Here is a 24,649-nt window from a genome sequence, read left to right as displayed (position 1 = left end):
CTTTCGAATTTCAGGACTGACATTTGAATAGTCCCTTTTCTTTAGACTACAGAAAGGGGGTCAGCAAGCCAGCAGAGGAACTTTGAAACCCTGAACAGACAGGGACCCACTCTCACATTACCAACAGGAGCAAGAGTTCAGAGTCACTTGGATCCAATCCTTTAGGAACTCTAGCAAGGACAAACAACAGTTTTCTTTTAAAAACTTTTATGGAAGTGGTTAAAATTATGAAATAAAAAAGGCAGGGAGAGTAAAAAGGGGGGGAAAGATATTTGAAAAGTTTTCTTCTCACAATATATGCAGGGAAAGGAATTACAATATGTTGTACTTACAGTATGTTGGCATGGATAAGCTCATGGCCATCCTAGGTTTCTGCTCTATTAAGACGTAGTAATCTTTATGGTCTCTCTTTGAAGCAGAAAGGGGTAAGCTACCTCCAATAACAAATGAGGGAAATGAGTAAAAATCTTTAGCGAATAATTTAAAAGGCAGAGACAAAGGCTACTTCCTCTGCCATCACAATGTACATAACCATGAATTGTCCAATCACATAGGCATTAAGTCACCACCTAGTATTTCACTTTTCATTCCCAGACTATACAGGAAATTCTAAAGTTTCATTTATACTAGAAATTCTCTTAGAAGTCCAGTAAGATCTTGTTGTATCTACAAGGCCATTCATTACAGCCTTATTTGCAAAGGAGAAGCAATTCATCATAGAGGACCGGTTAAATAAACTACAATACATACACAAAAGGTAGTACTAAACATCTCTAAAGCAGAATGAGAAAAATCTCCAAAATATTCTGAAGAAAAAAATCTCAGTGGAAAATAGTACATACAGTATGCTATCATTTATTTTTAAAAGGACAAGAGGAACAGTAATCTTTAAGAGAAAGGGAAAGGGGTAGTAGTTTGACTTCTTTGAATAAATAAATCATCTTTTGTAGATTTGACTTTGGAACTATGTAAAAAATATAATAGCTAATTCAAAATCAAAATTAAATTTAAAGCCCAATTGTAAAACTTGAAAGTAAAGTTAAATAAATGGACTCCACTCTATATACTGTTAATGATACTTAACACTGAATTATATTTCAAATTATCTCAAAACAGCAATTGAACTATACATTTCTAATAAGGTACACCTTAAGGAAAAAAAGAGTTAAATGCACAAATATTAAGTTGCTTTTAGTAATCATGTTGGTGTTAGCACTGTTGGTATTATTATAAGGTTGTTGTGTATGTATGATAAACAAAATAATAATTATGAATCTTTGGATTTATTGAAAGAAGATAATGATTAAATATCAATAAAGTTAATTTTAAACACTGTAGCCTTAAATTTGAAGTGGTATTGTCAATAAGAACTTTTTTTCCTTGTGTTGCTAGGGATCTAATAGGGGCTTCACACACACTGGGCACGTGCTCTACCACTGAGCTATAAACCCAGGCCTACCCCCAATAAGAATTCTTGATATATTTAATCTTAAAAGATGTGTAGATGTGTAACAGGAAAAGTCTTTAATAACAAGCAATAATAACACCTATATTATGGCATGTAAACACTCCCACCCCAGAATATGAAGGACTCTTTCTTAAATGGTTGACTATGGGGTCTGGAGCAGAAAAAGTGCAAGATGAGGCTGAAATATCTTGTCATACCAGAAAGTGAGGAAGTCATCAAAGACTGCTGCGGCCATGTGACACTGAAGTCAACTTATATAAGCTTCTGTTGGCCAAATATGGAATAATTTTGGCATCAATAAGGAGAGTAACTCAATAGATTGAAACACACCAGAAATGCTTAAATGTGTGAGTTCATAATGATGTTAGAATTTATGATTGATCATCTTTGAAGGGCACTAAAGAATCAACTCATTCCTTTAGAAATGGGTATATAAAGGGAAAGAATCAAGTATTTATCCTGCATTTTCCATATGATTTTTACCTTAGGATAAGTTCACTATAATAGAAGTATAGTGGGAAACATTGATGAGAGTATCAAAATCAGGCCAGAGGAGCTGTGGAGTATCAACCAAAGTGTGGAAGATAAAAAGGGAAGTAGAAAGCATGGTTGCAAGGAAAACTGTTTGTAGGCTCTCATAGTAGTCTATATAAATTTATATATTCATATAGTATATATAAATTTATACATATATTAAATTTATATATAAATATATATATTAAACAATATAATGGTATTTGTCCTACTTAGTTCCATGTTCTCCATTCATTCACCTAATAAACTGCAGTGACAACAGTGACAGTATCAACAGCAACAATAAAACAAGGTAACACTGCTTTGAATATGGTGAAACATGAGACTGAAATAATCCAAAAACAGCATGTCCAACTTAAACTATTATAGAAAATATTACTTCCTCAATTTATAATGTACCAACAGCTGCTATGTGTATATCATAGTGAAGGACTAGCCATAAATTAGCAGGCATTTGACAAACATTAACTACTTGCAAAGTACTGTATTAAGCAAAAAGTGTGTACATTTTCAGTAATTCTCAATAACCTTGAAGGCAGGCATAATTACCTGAAATACATCAATGAGGACCCTGAGACCAAGAGTCTTAAAATTACTTGTTTAAGAATAAATGTTGATGAGGGTGCAGGAAAAAAGGAACTCTTATACACTGTTGGTGGAAATATATATTAGTACAGCTATCATGGAAATCAGTATGGAGGTTTCTCAAAAACATAAAATGGAAATATGATATGATCCAGCTATACCAATACTTGGTACCTACCTAAGAAAATTAAAGTCAGCACATTTAATAATACATGCATACCCATGCTTATTGCACCACAGTTCACAGTAACTACATCATGGAATCATGGACAACTCAGCTGATTTCATAACTGTATAAAGAAAGTTGCATTCGGCCATAAAGAAAAATGAAATTATGTCATTTGCAAGAAAATGGATGGAACTGGAGAGTATCATGTTAAGTGAAATAAGCCAGACTCAGAAAGACAAGTACCATCTGTTTTCTTTTATATGAAAGCAGAAGGGAGACCATTAAAGTAGGGGAAGAGGACCTAGGGGAGGGAGGAGAGGATAAGGGAAGGTATTGAGAGTGAAATTGATCAAATTATTTTATATGCATGTACAAATATGCCACAATGAAATCCACTACAAAGCATCATTAATGCATGCAGAAAAAAAGAAAAATACTTAATCTCAAAACAATCAGAAATAAGAGCCAAGAATCTAACTCAAAACTGATTATAAAAACTCTCCACATACAACATTACATCCTTATCCCTTTGAATCCAACATTAGCCCACTATATCTCATACTGATATAATTGCATCTTAAGGTCAACCGTCAACTACTGCTTTGATTTATTTTATAAAAATAATGCTGCAAAGCAATATCTCCAGGAAACTCTTTCCCTATTCCCTCACCTCACTTCCATTTCTCTTCTATACCACACTAATTAAATTGTACCACACTAATTTAATTCTGTCTTCCTCAGCTCCCAACTTCCTACTATACCCTTTCATTTCATTCTGCAGCTTCTCTCAAACAGTTCACTAAGTGCTTCAGATGTTTTCTACTCTTAAATCCATGACTAGTCTCTTGATTTTTTCAAACCAGTTCCAATCCTTTACTTCCCTGATGAGGTGTTATGTCCTCTGAGTTGATAATTATAGCTCAGTTATCCACCTCCAAGGAGCCTAAATGAATGTTGGCTATGAAACCATCACCTAAAGTATGTGTTGACTTTTCTTCCCCTTTTAAAACAGATAAATTAGAGCACCATTTCTTTCAGTAAAGTAGAAAGAACTTTACTTTCCAATAATATTCAATTGCAAAAGTCACTAAAACTATCTACTGGAAAAGTATCTGAACTTCTGAAGATTAAGCCAAACAACACCTTTTATCACAAAATTAAAACATTTTATAATACATCTAGAATGAAGCAATATTGTAACAACTTCATCTATTCAAACAGCAGCAATGAAAGAATAAGAGGCCCCAGAGACAAAACAGATGTCACGAAGCTTGAGCACAAATGAACATTCATGTTAGTAATTGACATGTCCCTTAATTCTTCACATACAATTCTAAACAAGTTTGGAAAACTGGTTTTGAGCATACAAAAATTCAGAAAGTAGCAGGTAAGGAGTTATAGGAAGACACACTGAAATGGAAAGACATTATATTCTGAAGCAATACAAAGAAGAAAATCATTAAAGAAAGTTCAAGAAGGGTATAATAATCCAGGATCATATATTATAGAAACAGTTTCATAAGCCTCAACAAATCGCACAGCATCTCTAGAACACTCTACAGTAAGAGCTGTAAAGATGGCCACAAGTCAGCAGGAAAATTTTTAACCAAATTGTTAAAAATCAAAAAATACAGTGTTAAGGGGGTAAACTCTTATTTAAAACAAAAAAAAAAAATTTCTGAACTAGGTCATTTCCTAAGGATTCAAGAAACATGATGTGTTAACTGATATGAGCAGCATCTTCATTTTTCTTCAGGTTTTCTCTAAAAAATAGCAAATTCACTAAAGCTATATATTAACCATTTTAACCCTGCTATCAACATACACAGGAGAGTGAAGTCAGTGATAACATGCATATTAAGAAATTTGGAGGGTTACAAGAAAAATTCACTACATGTCACTATAGAAATATTTCTTAATGAAGAAAATACATGTCTAAACTTTCATTAGCATTAGTAGAAATAATAACACAGCAAAGACTGTATTTGAGAACATAAGTTCTTCTCTAGGCCTCAAGACATACACATATGTACACACACCCCCAACTTGCCTCCAACTAAGGTGTATTTCAGGTTCCTGATCCTATCAGTGAAATGCCCCAAACTCTTTCTCTCCCCTTCAGACAATACCTTCCTACAATATCCCAAGTGACAACCTTTCCATTCTCAGGAAAAAGGCATTATTAAGAACATGGAGGGCTGGGGTTGTAGCACAGTAGTGGAGCTCTTGCCTAGCACGTGTGGGGCACTGGGTTCAATTTTCAGCACCGCATATTAACAAATAAAATAAAGGTCTATTAACAACTTAAAAATAGTTTAAAAAAGAACATAGACTCCACAAATTGCATGGGTTCAAATTTGAGCCCTACCACTAAACTCTGTGATCCTGAGCACTTAATCTGTAAAATGGAGCCAGAAAAAATACCTAGCACTTAACGTTACTAATAAAATATTAGTGATGTGCAATTTAGAACACACCTACAACAAACCAGGCAATGTGCCAGGTATTAGTGATACCAAGATGAATGAGGAACAGTCATAACCCTCAAAGAACTCAATATTGCAGGGAAAACAAATTAGAGCACATAAATACTATGAATAAATGTATGTATGCTATGGTGCTGTGGAACACAGAGAAAGAATACTACCAACGGATTCTCGGAACGGGTAGCTTAAACAACAGAACCCAGTGGGCAGCAGCATGGTTTTATTTTGGGGCTTTTCTCCTCTACTTGCTGATGGCTTTATTCTCCTTGTGTTTACACATGGTCTTTCCTCTGTAGCTGTGTGTGCCCTAGTCTCCTTTTCTTGGAAGGATACTACTCATATTGACTTTGAGCCCACCATAAAATACCCTAGTTCCAAATGCAACCATATACTGAGATACTAGGGGTTTTGATTTCAACATATGGATTTTGAGAGGGAAACAATTCAGGTGAGATTGGTCACAATGTGGAAAAAGGACCTTCTTCTAGAGAAGATAGGGATGGACCTTAAATATTTTTAAATCATAGATGAACTTTGTGGAGGTTGTTTTGGGAAATGCAGGTATGTACTTATAGTAAAGAATAGCCAAACAGTCAGTGAGTACTACTCCTTTGAGAGCATTTTGGAAATGTGTTAGGGTACTTTTATTAGGGTGCTCTTATTACTCATAATTATTAGGATAAACCAATAGCATTTGGTGAGCAGAGGTCAAAGTCATGAAATGCATGGAGCAATCCCACAAAACAAAGAATGGCCCCATGTACCAGAAGGAAGGAATGTTCTACCAGACTAAATCAAACACAAATGGATACCCAGAACACTCTTATGTATACTAATACAAGAAGTTTTTTATAAGAACTTAAGAGAAAAGCCCAATGATTTAGGAGAATTAGACCAAATATTTTAGGACAAATTTATGGAGATAAAGACTTACATCAGATAGAGTCTCAAAATTAAATAATATATCTACTCTTTGTCCTACATTAGAGCATTTTCAACTATATATTGTTGAAAGCAGGTTTAACACAATAGTGCATCTACTATGAAAGTATTGAAAGTCTGCAAAAATATCATAGAGGATATTTAAGTCTACTTTCATATATATCAAACAAAACATTAAAATAGTAGAGAAACATCACATGCTCTCAAAAAATTATTTTAAATATTTCAGATGATTGAAATTCTGTGTTTTCATTCAACTTTTTAACACTAAGGAATACATGCTATAAAAAACTGAAAAATACTGAAAGTATTTGATGTTTGTTTATTTTTCAATCTTCTCTGTGTACAGACATCTGTTACCCAACTTCTCCATAGCTTCTTGTTCTATTAATTCTCTTTCTAATCTATTCTCTACTCCTCATCACCTAAAGAAGTATATGATCTCTAGGTGATATAGGTCTTTAGGTGATCAAGGTCTTTCGAAGTACCAGGAACCTAAAAATTTCCTCAAGGTGATAATATTTCAAAATATGAGATATGCTTTCGGTGATTGAAACCCCATAAGTACTCTGTCCTATATTGTTATATAGGGATTTTATCATTATGCTTATAAACATGGTACAGATAATTTATGTGAATATCATATTCCACATTTTCTCCATTTTGAGAGTATGTAATTTATCCTGGAATGTTTTCCCTACTTCAAGTATTTTTCTCCTTTCTCTCATCATAGAAAAACAAGTCTGGTCTGTTGTTACTTATTCAAACTTGTATTATATATGACCCACATGCACAACTGATTTTTCATTTTCTGAGGCTTTCATCTTATTTTTCATAAATCCTAATTTGCTCCTTGCTTTAAAATTTAAATTTATTTTAACTGATGCAAAAAAATATTTAAATTATACATATTAATGGGGCAATATGATGTTTCAATATATGTATGCATCATGTCATGTTTAAATCAGACTAAATATATCTGTCTCCTCAAACATCATTTCATTATGGTGAAAATTATCAAAGTTCTACATTTTTAAAATATGCAGTACGTTGTCATTCTCCATAGTTACCCTAATATGCAACAGCACAACAGAACTTCTTACTCAACTATAATCCCACTGATCAATCTTACCCCATCCTTCCTTGTCCCCTAAGTTCCCAATTCTATGGTAACCACTATTGAACTCTCTATTTTTCTGAGATCAATATTTTTATCTTCCATATATGAATGAGACCATGCCATGTTTGTCTTTCTGTGACTGTTTTATTTCACTGAATGTCTCCGGGTTCATCCATGTGTCACAAATGACAGGATTTTCATTAGATAACTGAATAGTATTCCAGTGTGTATATTATCACATTTTTAAATCTATTTTTCAGTTGGTGAACACAAATCAACAGCAAGAAAAAAAATGTTAAAAATGGGCAATGGACCCAAATTGACAGTTCTCAAAAGTAGACAAATGGCCAACAGATAAGTAAAAAAACGTTCAATATCACTAATTATCAGGGAAATGGAAATCAAAATGTTTATTGCAACATTATTCACAGTAATAGAACTTTTTCTTTAGAAGTAGGGACAAAAATTGAATACCTTACATCTTTGACTACAGTTCGTCCCTCACAGGTATATCCTGAAATACATACTGTTTTATCATAAATTACTTTCATTTATCTTTCATATTATAATAATGGCATTATATTTTCATTATATGTGCAGGCAGGTTATATTGTCTGTGAACTTTATGAACTTTATGTCTGGTTAAATAAAGTGTTACAAAACATTTCACGGGGAGGCCTCACAGGGTTAAAAGCCACATACGGTGACTTAGAGACCTGAAATGGGGACACAGAAACTGCCCCTGAATGTGGTTAAGAAAAAGAGGGAAATGTTCTTTACTACTGGTTGTCTGACTAAACAACAAACAGAACTAAAACCTGCAGCCCAGAAATTGGAAACAAAGAATTTAAATAAAATTGGAGAAGTGGTTAATAAGAATCTCAACGATCAGCTATGATTATGTAAAACTGACTCCTGGTAATTCTTTCAGACCTAACTCAAGCACAGACATAGCATCAGAGTTGAATAGAGGGGGTCTAAGAAGATGTGAAGAGAGACTAGTTAGAATTTCAATACTAAAAAGTTGTTAACAAGGCAGATCTGACTAATAGATCAATTTGTTAAAGTCTCTGACCCACATAACATGCTCACCACTACAGTATAGTTTGGTTGTACATCAACTAGCCTTTATAGGAGCTAGCCTTCAGAGGAATGGGAAAGGGGGTCAAGAAGTCAGAGAGAATTGGAGGTCAAGAGGACACGATACTGAGAGGGCTTAGCTTTAGAAAAATAAAAAAAAATTTATCAGTAATAAGCTCCCATCTCTGCTCTGGGCTTGCCAATGGGAAAAACATTAGAGGCACTGAAAGGAACCACAGGACGATTGGTTTGACCCATTAACTCTAAGTGGGCTTCATTTTCCCTAAGCCTGAGCCAGTATCTGGGCCAGTAACTCAGGGTTACTTTTAATTAGGTCCTTTTTGAACAAAAATGCTGTGAGCAGTTTGGTCAAAACTTTGATGTTTGATGCTTAAAGTATGTCACACTATATTAGTTTATCCCTTGAAAAGATAGCTTCTAAAGGAACACCAAAAATGATTCAAAAACTAAAACAGAATGTTTTTGGTTTCTTCTTTCATGCTCTGAAAGATAGCAGCAATCTGTACTCCAGAACATCAAGTTCATCAGTCACCTCCAGTCTTTATATCTTAAAAAGGCTATTGTGAATTCTTAATAAAGCATTAAACTAGATTTAATTTATATAAAATAATCTTAAGTCATGAGCCAGGGAGACCACATTTGATCACACTGCTTACAGAGAGGGCACAATCTTATCTTTTGCTAGAAACTTAATACATATTCTTCACCACCCAAAGACTAAAATTAGTTATTTTAGAAATTACAATTTAGCAGTTTTAAATTTTTCAGACTAAGTGTGAACCACAATAACCAAATGATAATTTGCTTCAGTTTTATTGGTCAAATCCATTTAGGTTAATAAATTATAAGGTAAAAATCTCATTAACTCAAAGATAAAAATTAATATTTGAAGGATAGTTTATATAAATATTACAAAAATAATTTATAAATATTTGTCTTCAACAATCTCTAAAGCATACTTTTTCATATTTTTATATTAAACATTTGGTTTTTAAAATAACAGGTTTCAAGTGGATAAACATGAAAAGCTTAAAATACTGCTTTTAAAGTTTAAAAGTCTTTACTTTCCTTTTCCTGTTTGTTCAGACTAAAAAAGAAAGGTCAGCTTTCCCTTTTTCCCTCAAATCCCAATTTAGCATCCATTAATGTTTAGAATATAAAGTTAAAAAACATTTCTTTCCAAACTGAAGCTACTGCTATTTTAAAATATTGATTTATCACTTCAGTGACCTCTGGAAAATCCAGGTGCTTAAGTGACTAACATTAGACAATTAATAAAAGTTTCTATTTGCTCCTGATATGGAAAAATGGTTGCCACAAATTTGAAACTGAATCTTAAGTATACATACAAGAAAATGAGCTGGATAGCTTCTGCAGAGTCCTATTTATAGCTTCCTCTAGAAAGATATGACAAATAAGTTTTTATATTCCTGAACAGTATAGTGAAGAGAGAAGAGACTCTGAAATGACAGATCTGAGCTTAAATCCCAGTCCTGTCATATATTTGCTGGATATTTTCCCTGGGTTTTAATTTCTTCATTGGTTCTGAGATAATAATGCCTACTTCTTAAGGGGTAGTTGTAAGAACTGAACATACTTAACATATGTTAAGTACCTAATTAAGCAGAAATGTGATATTAGTCTCCTATCTTCCCTTTCCTATTAGAAGGCAACTTTGAATTTTAATATATCTAAATGAATACTCTTCAGAAATAATTTATAATACATGTCAGAAATTTTAAATATTAATTTTCTTTAACTTCCAAATCCCCCAATTATTAGATTCATAGAATATTCTGTATATGGACGATTGCAGCTTTTTAAAATAAAGAATACCCTGGGGTCAATATATTTCACTGAATTTCTGTGTTATATAAGTTTAATTATTTTTAAAATGAAGGGAAAGTCATTATTTGATGACAGTGTGACTTTTCCTAGATTTGCATAGTTTTGGAAAATTTTTTAAAAATTCTAATAAACTTTCTATGAACTTCATGTTCTGAAGAACAAATTTATTAAAATTCACTTTAAAAGGTAAATTGTATACAAACTACCAGCTTTAGAATTTGTGGTAGAACCCTGACCCTTCTCAATCTCAATAGTGATAAACCAATATTTTAAAATAGATATATACTCTAACTATACAACTAATTATACTTTTTCTCTTGAGAATTGGACTACAGCAATTCCAGTCTGGCTAGAAGTAATCTCAGGGCCTTTGGGTAGCCATTTGCATAGAGAATCAGAGAAAGGCAGTCTGCAGAGAGAGGAATAAAGGAGTCACATGAAAAGCAAAGCTGTGGCCAATGTAGCCCATAACATAAATGTTAGATGTGAGAATAGATAACAAGGTTCCTGGGTCTTTCTAGCTCCCTACCCTTGGCCTCTCCTGGCCCCATTGGGTAATGCAAGCACCAGTGATTTCCATTACTTAGAAGTAAAAGTCAAGACAGGGATAGGTAATGAAACACAAACACCAGAGTTACTGTTCCTCTACAGCTGGACATCACCATTTTAACAGACAGCAAAATAAATCCCATTCATCCTTCAGGAGCAGCCCAAAACTCCCCCGTATATCCAAGCATAAGTCATTTCTACTGTATGCTGATAAGTTTCTCCTATGGAATTAGTCACATTCTGCTTTTTCTCTTAGATGTTTCATGACTTCCATTTGTAAACTTATTGAAGCCAGGTGTTTAGACTTGTTCATCTGGAAACTACCACAGCAGCTGACAGTGTGCCTTGCTACATACACAGTGAGGTATCAGCACTTTCAGTGAAGTACAGCCATAAAAAAAAATAAAAAATGCCATGTGATTCTAGAAAGGACCAAATGAAGAGGAAACACAGGCAGTTGTGGAAAGTAAAATATTCAAAATAATAAAGCAGAAGTATGTTTTTCCCCTATATTAGTCAGGGTTCTCCAGAGAAACAGAATTAAACAGGAGAGAAAACATAAGAGCAAGAAATTGATTTTAAGGAATTGTGGAAGCCCACAGACTGGAGACCCAGAGAAGATTTGATACTGAAGCTCCAGACTGATGGCAGTCTTCTCTTTGTTAGAGAGATCATTCTTTTTCTGCTAAAGCTTTCAAATGATTAATGAGACCATTCACCTTAGGAAGGATGACCTAAACAAAATCTACTGATTTAAATGTTAAACTCATCACAAAAAGACCTAGAATAATGTTTAACCAAAGAGCCAAGTTTTATTGGCTTTTCTCTAAATACTACTCCACAAGTCTCTTTTCCCCCAGTACAAGTACCACAATAGGAGCTCCCTCCTTCAAAAAGAAGCTGTTTTTCTTCAAATCTAAGACAAACTATACAAATTCCTGCTAAATTATAACTAAATGATAACTCTAACCTGTGTATAATAATTTAGATTGCAATTGGTTAAATCTTTTACAATGTATTCATATTTTAAAATCTCTCTGAAGAGTTAGTTTCAAAATAAACCTAGTTCACAGGACAACATACTTTCTTATGTTGCTCCTTTTAAATAAAAAAGTGACCTTACCTGAAACTAAAATTTAAAATATCTAGAAAGAAATAGAAGGAAAAAACTGCTGGATCTAACTATAACAATCACTAATGCTGAAAACAATAATGCTCAAATAAAAGTAAAATTAGAAATTCTTAACTATTTTAAGGAAGCATTCTTTTTCCATAAAATATCTTGTGACATAGAAGTAGAATCTAGCTGAGTACAACTCTAGCCACCAAATAATGCACTTAGGCAAAGCATACCAGCATTCAATTTAAGATTTCTCCTAGTAGTAAAGAAGATCACATTGAAATATGTTATTTAACAAATATTGAGTGCCTATCATTAGTGTTAAGTACTATAGACAATGTAAATATGTTTCCAGTGAAGATGGATGGTAAAAGAATGAATATAAACCAATGTATTATATGGAACTACTATCACCAGCCAAGGTAATCAACAAGCTCTTGAGCTAAATCTAAGCCAGTGAGCATGTTCGGTACATTTTTTTTTTCTGGCAACTTTGAAGCATATCGCTGATGACCACTCTCTACTTTTTTATTTTTATTTGATATTTTTAGATATATGACAGTAGAATATATTTTGATATATACATACATGAAGGATAATTTATTCTAATTAGGATCCCATTCTTGTGGTTGTGCATGATATGGAGTTTCACTGGTGGTGTATTCATATATGAACATAGGAAAGTTATGTCAGATTCATGCTACTGTCTTTCCTACTTCTATATCTTCTCCCTTCCCTTCATTCTCCTGGTCTATTCCAATGAACTTCTGTTCTTCCCCTCCCCCTTTGTTGTGTGTCAGTATCTGCATATCAGAGAGAGCATCCGACCTTTGGTTATTTGGGATTGACTTATTTCACTTAGCATAATAATCTCCAGATTCATCCATTTACTGGCAAAGTAATAAAGATATTCATTTTTATGGTTGAGTAATATTCCATTGTGTATATATACCACATTTTTTTATCTATTCATTTGCTGAAAGTCATCTAGATTAGCTATTGTGAATTGAGCTGCTATAAACATTGATGTGGCTGTGTCACTGTCACTATAACATGCTGACTTAAGTCCTTTGGGCATATACCAAGGAGTGGGATAACTGCCTCAAATAGTGGTTCCTTTCCAAGTGTTCTAAGAAATCTCCATACTGCTTTCCAGAGTGATTGCACCAATTTACAGTCCCAGCGGCAATGTATGAGAGTACCTTTCTTCCCACGTCCTCACCAACATTTATTGTTGCTTATATTCTCAATAACTGCCATTCTGGAGTGAGATAGAATCTCAGTGTAGTTTTTTTTTAATTAATTTATTTTGATTAATTGTAAACAAATTTGCATTTCTTTATAAATGCTAGAGAAGTTGAACATTTTTCCATATCTGTGACCATTCATATTTGTATTTCTGTGAAGTGTTCATTCAGTATGTTTGCCCATTTATTGACTAGGTTATTTGTTTTCAGGGGATACATTTTTGGGTTATTTATATATCCTGTAGATTAATGCTCTATCTGAGGTGCAGGTAGCAAATATCTTCTTCTCTTCTATAGGCTCTTTCTTCATGCTCTTGATTGTTTCCTTTGCTGGACCACTCTGTAATTTAAGGATCTCTTACTCAGATTCCTAACTCCACTCACTCTCACACCACTCCTTCAAAATCTCCTCTTTCTCTGCATACATTTATCAGCAATGTTGGCAGTTCCCTTAACCCTAGCACATATTTCTTCCATGCTCACTATATATATGCTTCTTGGGAAATCAATCTCATGCATCTTTTTGGTTTTAACTACTACCCACTTGCTGATGACTTTCTGAAATAAATTTATTAAAACATATTTTTAATTATGTGTATTGTGATAAAACACATCCAAGAAATTTTAATTTTAAGCCTTTTCTAAGATCCAGGATCATATATCCAATTGTATACTAGAAGACTTTGATGGTACACAAATGCCTTGTTTGTTTTTTTGTTTGTTTTGTTTTGTGGTGCAAGGAATTGAATCCAGAGCCTCCAGCATACCAGGGAAGTACTCAACCACTGAGCTATACCCTCACCCAGTGCTTTGATTTTGACATGTCCAGAATTTAACTCCTCATCTTAATTAAATGTTTTCCTTTTTCTCTCTCCTTGTATTCTGTGGCACTATGAAGAGCTGTTCACTCACCAACCAGTATAAGCTATAAACCTGAGCGTCTTCCTTTATTTCTCCTTATTTTCTTACTTCCTTATGCATTCAAGCTGTGAAACCATTGGTTGTCTTTCAAATCTATCCTTCCTCCTATCTCTTCTCTTATACCTTAGTTCTTACTGGCCTTCTAACTGATCCCCTGACCTCAAGACTTGCCACCCTTCAATTTGTTCTACAAACTGCCTTCTGAGAAAAATTGCTATAATGCTATTCTGAAGTCATTTCTCTAATGAAAAATAATTCAGTGGTTTCCTAGTGTCATCAGTATAAAATTTAAACTCTTTGGAGTTACACATAAACCTTTCAGTGAGGATCTGGGCACTTGTTAATACAAACTGAGTTCCCTGCTCTAGTTTATGTTGTATCTCACTTCTGCGGCTCCCTAAGCCTATAATGCCCTCTCCCTTCCTCACGTTGCCTAGTTAACTCCTATACATTTTCTAATAAAGACCGAAATCAGTTTTCATTAACCATCAGAAACTTTAAGGACACACAAATATTAATAATGTATCGAGCTTGGGAAAGGGGCAAGGATCTGAGATATTAGGCCAAAAAACATCATAGGCCATGTAAACAATTTTCACGTTCAAAGGGACAAGATCAGTATTTCTCAAAGTATTAACTTCCCCCATACTGTTCATATATGTAATGCATTCCATCCGTAACTCTCAAAACATGGAATGACTCTCTAGAAGGGAGGAGGAAGTATAGAAAGGGATAATTAAATATGTACATGGTAGGGTAGGAGAGCAAAAATGAAAGGAAAATAATCAATTTCACAAACACAAGGATATGATATCAAACTTTTCGGTTGAAAGTGTTGGGGGTTGAATTAAAAAAATGACTCTAATAGAGTCCAGTCTTTCAACGTACATAATAATTATGGGCAAAGAGATTTTACATGGAGTTCAAAATATGACAATAAGCTTTTACAAAATAATCAGTGGAAAATGTATGACATGGTCATATATTCAATGGTATGCTTAAAAGACATGTGATACTTTCCATATTGGTAAGTCTGTCTGCCCCCAACCAGCTCATATACCAAGCTGTAGTGGAACCCAAAGGAAATGGAACTTTCATTTTAAAATGTCCTGGAAGTCTGCACAACAATGAAGAAAAAAACATTTACGAAGAAAAATACAGGTGGAACCCAGTAGCCAGATTAGGCCAACACACTTATTACACTAGCTGAAATACATGTGAATGTCTGCTGCTGGTTCAGGCTCATAAATATGCATTCAGAGAGATTCTGGACCCTTTGAGAACCAGTTTTTTTCTCAACCCATAAGGGGTGACAGATTTATGGTTGAGGTTTTTATTTCACAAACAAACCCTTAGGTATAACTGAAATTTCAACTGAGGTCAGTGTGTCCCTTTGCACCAACAATACTCCTAAGAAGAAACAGTTTTGTAGCACTTTATATAGGTTATAACACTAACAAGTCATCAGACAGCAAAATCTGTGACTATGAGACCCTCAAGTGGAAAAAAAAAAGAAGAAAAAATAAGATGAGGGAGTTAGAAAAGGGAGATTTTAACTAATCTCCATCCTGACAAAAAGGTAGAATTCTGAAAATGTAAATTGACCTATAAAGACCTCAGTGTCTTCAACTAAAGTGTGTTGGGGTTGGGAAAGGACTACTAAAAATTCCATAATTTTCCAGCCTTGAAAGAGTGCAATTTGATCCACAGACCTCCCTGACCCATACAGTAAGGTGTAATAGATACAGGCAAACATGAAACCTATGAGGAAACAAGAAAAGTGGGTACCCATGACTATCAGAAGTGAGGAAAAGTTATATAGTGAAGGTGGATATACAATCATAGAGATAAGTTTTATACTGTTAGTCAGAAAGCTTTAACCATTCTTTTCTAAACATCCCTTCTCCCAACATTCAGAATTATTTCTTTCATTCTTCTATGGCCTTCTTATTATTATATGCTATATTTGGGGAAAAGAGGATCACAAACAATGTGGTTGTGACCCCCCAACAAATAGGTTTGAACTTCTAGTCAATCTACTCTTGGTTCCACTGCCAAGTGTGTACAGAGTGAATCTTATTGGGGAAGTAGCGAAAAGTAAACAGAATGGGAGATTTACCAGAAAGGGAAAACAATTCTAAACTTTTAATGCACCTAATACATAGCTTGAAAACATACAAATAAAACTCACAGAACAAAAAAAAGGAATGGACAAATCTACCAATAAGAATGTAAGGTTTATAACACCTCTCTGAGTAACTGATAGAATTATCAGACAAAATAACTGAGTTAAATTATACACAATATGGACACAATTGTCAAGTTTAATCTTTGGGTGTACATACAAAATTATTTCAGCAAGTGGAAAACTGCCTTCCTTTCAAAAACACAGATAAAACATTTGTGATAACTGACCTCATACTAGGCCATAAAGCAAATCTCAACAAATATCAAAAGGACTAAACATTAGAGCATATGCAATTATGCAATAAAAATACCCATGTTGAATTTTAAACATTATTAAACTTGTAAACAATACATTGGACAAAGGAATAATGATGAGTATTACAATGTATTAAAACAAAACAAGAACAAATACTACATAGCAATACTTGTGAGGTACAGCTAAAACAAAGCTTTAGACAGAAATTTATTGTGTTAAATACTAATATTTCAAAACAAAATCTAAAAATGGATGCATCAGAAATGGATGCTAGAAAAAGAAAAAAAATATAAGAAGAAAGTACAAATACAGAAATAAAAAACAGCAAAAATAAATAGAAAATAAAATATCAGAAGTTCAAGAAAATCAAGGGTTGAATTATTGAGGGCTTTTTAATCTATTCATAGTTTCAAACTTCTGGAAAGAATGATCTAGAAAAAGAGAAACAGCATGAATATAAAAAGGAAAATTATAGATGCTTCAGAAGTCAAAAGGATAATCTCTTTTTAAGGTTTTAGGGAAATAGATACTTGAAAGCACAAATTGATGAAACCTCCTTAGGGGATAATGAGGACATAAGTATACTTTTATTGTAGCAATTCCATTTCTAGACTGTTATCTAAAAAATATGCATATTTCTGCACTTGCAAAACTGTTTGTACTAGCAATTATAAATTCTAGACCTAACCTGAATGTCCTTAGGCAGGATACTATTTAGATAAACTGCAGAACGTACAAATGACAAGATACTATGGAATCATTAAAAATAATAAGTTAACATGCCATATAACTGGTATACAAATGTTCATAGCAGCATTACTCAGAATAGCCAAAAAGTGAAGAGAGTTCAAATATCCATCAACTAATGAATGAATAAATAAAATGTAGTATTATCTATATGATACAAAATTATTCAGCCATAGAAGAAATAAGTTACTGACATATCCTGTAACTTAGATGATCTTTGAAAATATTAGGGTAAGTGAAAGAAGCCAGACACAATAGGCCACTGTATGATTACATTTATATAAAATGTCCAGAATAAACAAATCCAGAGACATAAAGCAGAATAGAGATTGCCAGGAACTGGGGGGCTAGAGAATTGTAGTGTCTTGCCATAACATGCTAATAATACTCAATTTTTTTAATTATATGAGAAAATAATGAGATAGGTGATGTCCTGATATTGATCTATGCATAATATATATTAAGTTTGAAAACCAAAGAAAGCATAGATTAGTATGTACTGTGTACTTTAATTTGTGTTTAAAAGGATATACATACCACACATGCTTCTGTTTCCAGAAAAACATCTATATACAAACAAATAAGAAATGGCTGCCTCCAGAGACAGAAGACTTAACTTTTTCAGAGTTACTCCAGTTTTTCTTTTAATGTTTTCATCTTTATGTGTGCAGTACCCTTATAATCAAAAAGCACCAAAATATTTATGAAAAGATACATTTAATTGTGTATTGATCATAATTAGAAAGGGAAGGACAACTCATTAATATCTAGTTCCAGTGGAAAATCTCTAGCACAAAGGCAAATCCTGGCCTTCTGCTTAAATTCTTCCAGTCCAAGAGGTATTTATTAAAATGCTAAAATGTAAGGAAAATTAAACATTTAAACTATCACTGTGCCTCCAAAGTTTAGGTAAGAATGAAAAATATCAAAGTTCAAAGGGAACTGTATAGGTCATATGTGTCCTATCACCTATACAATGCTAAATTTCCCTATAAGCTCCATCATCCCTGATAAGAGAGCAACAAGCCTTCCCTGAGTCACCTTTACTAATGGGAATTCCCTACACTCTGAGATGGCTCCTTCCATATTTCAATAAAATACCTTCATAGAAGATCTTCTTGTACTGATGTGACATTTACCTCTTTGAAGCTTCTACCCACTGACTCTAATCTTAAAATTAAACCTATATAACTGTGTTTATTAATTAAACATTTATTTATTAATATATTTATTTATTTTCTATTTATTTATATAAATACTTACATTAAGCAAGTTACAGAAAACTCTAAACCAGGCATTATACACATTTTTATACCACTAATATGATTTTTCAAAATAGAAATTTTAAAATTTGGAGATCTTTTTTTAAAACAATATGAAATGAATAAAATTTCTGACTTCTTTCCTTCCTTTAAGTATTCATAGTATAAAAGTGAAGTATATATTTCAATGCTCAAAAAATTTAATTTCACAAAAATTTATCTGAACCTCTCTTTTGGAGAGGTCACTTTTTACCAAGTATTATAATTACTTCCACCCTTTCTATCTACTTTCGTAGGCAGGCCCAAGGTCTGAGGGTCCTCTCACTGTAACAGCTAGTGGAAAACACAATGGCCTCAGGAGCAGGTAATCTGAGTCCTAGTTCTTTTTTTTTTAATTCATTTTTATTGTAAACAAATGGGATACATCTTGTTTCTCTGTTTGTACATGAAGTAGAGGCATACCATTTGTGTAATTATACACTTACCTAGGGTAATAGTTTTGATTCATTCTGTTATTTTTTCTCCCCCGCTCCCACCGTCCTAGTTCTTTTATTAAGCTTTTCACCTGTCTCAGGTCCCTTAACATGCCTATGCTTCAGTTTCCTCATCTGTAAATTGAAAAGACTGCATTCAGCTCTCAATATTTTATTCTTCTAGGTTAACATTTATTCATGTTATCACAGTGGATCTTTTTTTTCTCCTTTATCAGTAGATCTCAACTGTAGGAGCAGGGGAACATTTTGCCACTGCTATTATTTTGAAGTCATGCTCACAATCTCCCTTAACAATAATACAACAAGAAAGACAAAGAAAATTCACAGTAAGATACTTAAGTACTTAGAAAATTTATTGTTAAAGCAGACAGCCTTTAAATCAATCTTCTGTATTTGCTGCTTTCAAGGCATGTAAAATAATAGTGTATACCAATATTATGTGTTTTTAAAGGATTTTAATCAGAGCTATGTGCTTACTAGTTAACTGGTGCTATAATAACAAACATTTAATCATTATATTAGCATTACATATAATTACATTACTAAATTCATTGTGACACTAATTCTCTATTCTGATTTCAAATTTTTCTTTTCATGAAATTTGTGTCATCTATACTTGCCTCCACTTTTACTGCCCTTACCTCAAACAGGTTTCCTTTTAATATAAGTAAATTATTAAAGGTGTGACAGACTCTTGTCTGTGTAATATATTTTTCACTGACTTAACACTATCTTCCAAACTAAACAAATGCTGCCTATATAAAGATTACTTTCAACAATATTATTGCAAAAAAATGGTATATAAAGCCATTCCAAAACATCTCATAAGTAAGAATAAGAATAGTTCCAGTTTCAAGTTGAGAGGTAATTAAACCCTAATAATAAAATAAAAGTTCATCAAGGTCAAAAATTATGTCAAACTTCTGCTTCTAGAAAGATGAAATAGGGACAATTCTTCCCTGTTCCTCCTACGAAATACAGCAAACTGCCACAAACATTGACTAAAAAAGAAAGATAAAATGGTTCTAAAAATTTGCTAGAAAAAGCAGATAGGCTAAGGACTTCAGGACCCAAGGAACAACAAAGTGATGTGCTCCCTGGTATTCTTGTTGCCTCATATATTCCAACAAGAAGCTGAAAACCTAGAAACAACAATGACCACAGACAAAGAAAGAAAAGAGAAAACACACACACACACACACACACACACACACAGAGACCTGTTCTTTCTGGCAAAAGATCTAGGAAAATGGGCAGAAGAGCAGGATGGAAAACATTTAGACCATAGCCTAACTCCAACTAAATACCATAAAACATATGGCACTCCATCCATGTCACCAAAGTCTTAGCAAGGAGCCTAGGCTTCTACCTTTTCACAAGGCTATACTAAAAAGACACATCATCCACTGGTATGGTGGTAGAGGAGTTCTGACTTTCATCATTGTCCTGTGATTACAAAGCCATTCCTCCCTCATGGTGTCAGTGTAGTCAAGGTGGGGAACTATAACAAGTTACTCCTATTCCTCAGGCAGAGATGTATCACTGGATAGCTAGTGGGAAGCCAGGATCTCCACTCTCACTCATAAGAAAGAGGATCAACTCCCTGTGTATCAATGAAAGTAAACAAGTGAACCTGGGAGTCTAGACCCAAATGGCAGTAATGAGGCAGCAACCACTCTCCCCATGACAGAAAGCTGTCGGGTGGAAGCAAGCTGTCAAAGGAAGCCAGCTAAAATAGAATGTTTCAATAAGAACCAGATTTTCATGCGTGAAACCACAAATATATAGATTCCCAAACAAAAAAAAAAATCATTTACCATACCAAGAACCAGGAAAATAAAGTTGCATGAAAAAAAGAATCAATGGGAAGAAACACCAAGATTACACAGATTTGACAAAAATTTAAAACAGCAATCCTAACAATGCTTCAACGGGCAATTATGAACACACTTCAAAATAAGTGAACCAGGAAAGAAATAGAAGAAATGAATAAACAAATGGAACTTTCAAAACTGAAAAAAATATAATAATCAAAATAAAATACTCAACAGATAGGCTCAATGGCAGGATAGAATGAACAAAGAAAGTAATGAGTGAACTGAAAGATGGAACAGTACTCTTTACCCAATTTGAATAGTAGAGAGACTATAGATTGAAAAAATATGAACAAATCATCAGAGAGCAGAGTCTTAGAAGGTGTGAGAAAACAAGTAAGGTAAAAAGTAGATAGTCACCCTCGCCACTTATCAGCAAAGGATACATTCCAAAACCCCAGCAGTGCCTGAAACTGGATCATACCAAACCATATATACTGTTTTCCTACACATATATATCTATGATAAAGTTGAATTTATAAATTATGCACAGGAAGAAAGAACATGGTAAGAAAATATGAATAAATACAATAGACTTTCCTTACTTCACCACTTGAATTCTCAAAATTATGTTTGCAATGATAAAATAGCTCTATATCTTCATTATGGAGGTAGGTACATGAATATAAAATGTGATTTAAAATGGCATAAAACTATACACACATACGTTGTACCAATGTCAATTTCTGGACTGTGATAAAGTACCATAGTTACCTAAGATATAACCACTGGGGTGAAGGGTACATGAAAACTCTCTGCACTATCTTTGAAAGTTCCTGGAAATCTGCATTTGTTATGTTCTTTTCAATGTCTAATCAAACTAGGCTATTTTCTAATAGTGAGGTAAATTCAAAGTGATCCTATAAATAAAAGTTACAGGCCATTCTTAGTCTGGTGGTCACTTTTTTTCTCACTTTGTTTTTCAACTATTTGGCCAAATAATTGACAATAATAATAAATGTACTTGCCAAAAATGTCCCCTACTTCTTCATAACTATTACATTGCTGATTTAAACACTTACCTCATTCTTTTGAGATATCTTCTTCTATAGATGTTTGTTTTAAATAAGTAGCTGAAAAAATAAATTTAAACAAAGTTCTTTGGATACCAAGATAAATATTATTGGCATAAAGTATAATAACGAACATACATTGATTGCCTCTTATCATATTGTAGGCACTATGCTAAATACTCACATACATGGTTTTATCTAATTCCTATAAAATCTCTAGTTTTCTCCATTTGAGATGAAGAAACTATAAGTCAATGAAATGAAGTGGTACAAGTAGAAAGTGGAAGAGTCAGAGTTTAAGTTAGGCTTGGGATACTTTTAACCACTACACTATAACCCTAGGTCTATACTGTTTAATTACCATTTCATGTAACAGGACATATGCTGACATATTATCAATACTTCCCATTACACTGTACATTTTAAATTGTTTTAACTATTTTAATTAGGATTTCAACCAGACTGGGAAATAAAACAAATACTTCTCAATAGGTTACAACTAAGAAATCCTAAGAACTGATTTTATGTCTTAATGGCACACACAATAGCAGGACTTCCCTGAAGTATTATGAGAGGAAGTCTTATAATGACATATAATACTAAAAAAACTGGTTGCTACAGTTTTCCATGTTGTTATATGAGCTGAAGTGACCAGATTTTCTATCAGACTAGGAAAAAATGAATCAAAGCACACTTTCATTATTTTCTACAATGCACTTAATTTTCAAAAGCCTACATAAAGTTAACTTTAAATTATGTTGAAGTACAAAGATGTTATTAGGATAGTTGTTTGTGTATTTAATTATATACCATCTGAAACAAGTACCTTTAGGTAGATTTCCTAAAAAAGGTTTAACAAATATTTCAGACACAAATCAATACAACTTCAATGAACATTAATTTAAATAGACTTCTCCTAATTCTTAGGAAAAACATAAGCTGTTTGCATGTAAGTTTTTTAAAAGGATAAGTATTAATATGTTTCATGTAGTCCTTGATGAAAGGGAAAAAAAGAAAAATATACAGGACATGAGCTCACATATACTCAAATCATTTGCATTATATCAGTCATCTCCTTTAAAACTACATGGTTCCCCTCAGTGACCTGTTATTCAAGTTCCTCCCTTCTGGTTCCATTTGTCTGCTTCATTCTTCATACTAAATACCACTCAACTAAAAATATTCCCAAATTCTCCCATATATTCCTATCTTTCCACTATTATACATTCTAAAGTTGTAAACTTAGAGTCTTTCAAAAGTATGTGTGAAAGCCATCCATGTCTTCTTTCCAGATACACACACACACACACACACACACACACACACACACACTGTATTTAAAGAAATACACTCATCCCTGACTACACCAATGAGCTATACTACTTATAAAACAAATCTTGCTCTATGAGCCTACTTCTTGTTTGTATATACAAAGTAGAATTTAAGGTCCTATTCTCATGCTTTTCATTTTCAGATGAAGTTTAATGTCCTGCAGACCTCTTCTTATTGTTCTCTAAAATACAATGTACCATGTTATCTTGCTAAAAAAATTTCTTAAAATGACTCCCAAACGCACCAGGAGGCTTCATGCTTCTCCCACAAATTTGTATAGTCTCTAAATGACTTGTGAAATAGCACAGGCAATGCTACAGCTGCTACCATGTTCTCAGTTACTTCAGGAATTTTTACAGTTTATTGGCATAACGTAAGAATTTATGCAATTATCCACAGTATGTCATGATTAATACAGGCACATTACTAATATCACAAGCTTGCTGCTTGGGCTTACTTTTTCCATTAAAAAAATCCGACATTGTTATGTTAACTATCACAAAAATTGGTGATATCACGTTTTGCCTTTGAGCGAAAAGTGAGAACCCATTAAGTTCATGTTTTTAATTGGCATATTAGACAATGTGCCAATTTCATTACCCATTCAGCTTTCAACCTAGCACATCTCTCAGTCAAATGAAACATAAAAATCATTCTCAGGCTGGGGAATAGCTCAGTTGGTAGAGTGCTTGCTTTGCATGCACAAGGCCCTGGGTTCAATTCCCGGCACCACAAAAAAAATCATTCTCATTGTATTTGTTGACTATTTTAAAACTGTTCATGGATTTCATCAGTAGCCTGTTACTCAAGTTTGTCCCCTTTCTGGTTCCATTCATTTGTTTTCTGTCTTCATACTAAACACCACTCAATGAAATATCCCCAAATTCTCCCACACATCTCTATTTTTCCACCTTTATGCATTCACTACACCTTGAATGTTCTCTCATTTCAAAATGCTATCCAGACATCAAGGGTCATTTCACAGCCTAATTCCCTGGTCAAACCTATCTTGACTATTTCACCCTTTTCTACTCCTTTGGTACCTTTTCCTCAGGCATCTTTTTCATGTTTGTAAATATCAGCTTCCTGATGATATTGAAAGCTCCTTGGAGATACAGACCCTTGAGCAAGCATTTAACTTCTCCCTCTCCATTAGATGATGTATCTTTCTAAAATTAGAAGGGCTGGGTTAAATGGTTCATAGGTCTCCTCTTAATTCTAAAGTTTTACAGTTATTTTTTATAATCTTATATAAAATATTATAATCACCTGGCATTTTTCAAACAATCTTATTTTATCAATATCTAGTATTAAATGACCCAGCCCTGGCTAATGGAAAACACTCTAACTACATTATAGTAATTTCCAAATGGAAAATAGGCAGACCTGCCAGT

The 24,649-nt window shown here is 33.4% G+C and overlaps 1 protein-coding gene across 4 annotated transcripts in view; it reads right to left on the bottom strand.

Annotated features, from left to right (window-relative positions):
• KLHL13 (kelch like family member 13) overlaps nt 1-24,649 on the bottom strand; it is a 181,297-nt gene that overhangs the window by 139,090 nt on the left and 17,558 nt on the right. The gene's annotated exons all lie outside the window — the stretch shown is intronic.

Source organism: Sciurus vulgaris, assembly GCF_902686455.1.
Source record: "Sciurus vulgaris genome assembly, chromosome: X".
NCBI classification, from domain to species: Eukaryota; Metazoa; Chordata; class Mammalia; order Rodentia; family Sciuridae; genus Sciurus; species Sciurus vulgaris.
The sequence above is the reverse complement of the archived record's forward strand: the minus strand, read 5'-3'. Positions and strand labels throughout refer to the sequence as shown.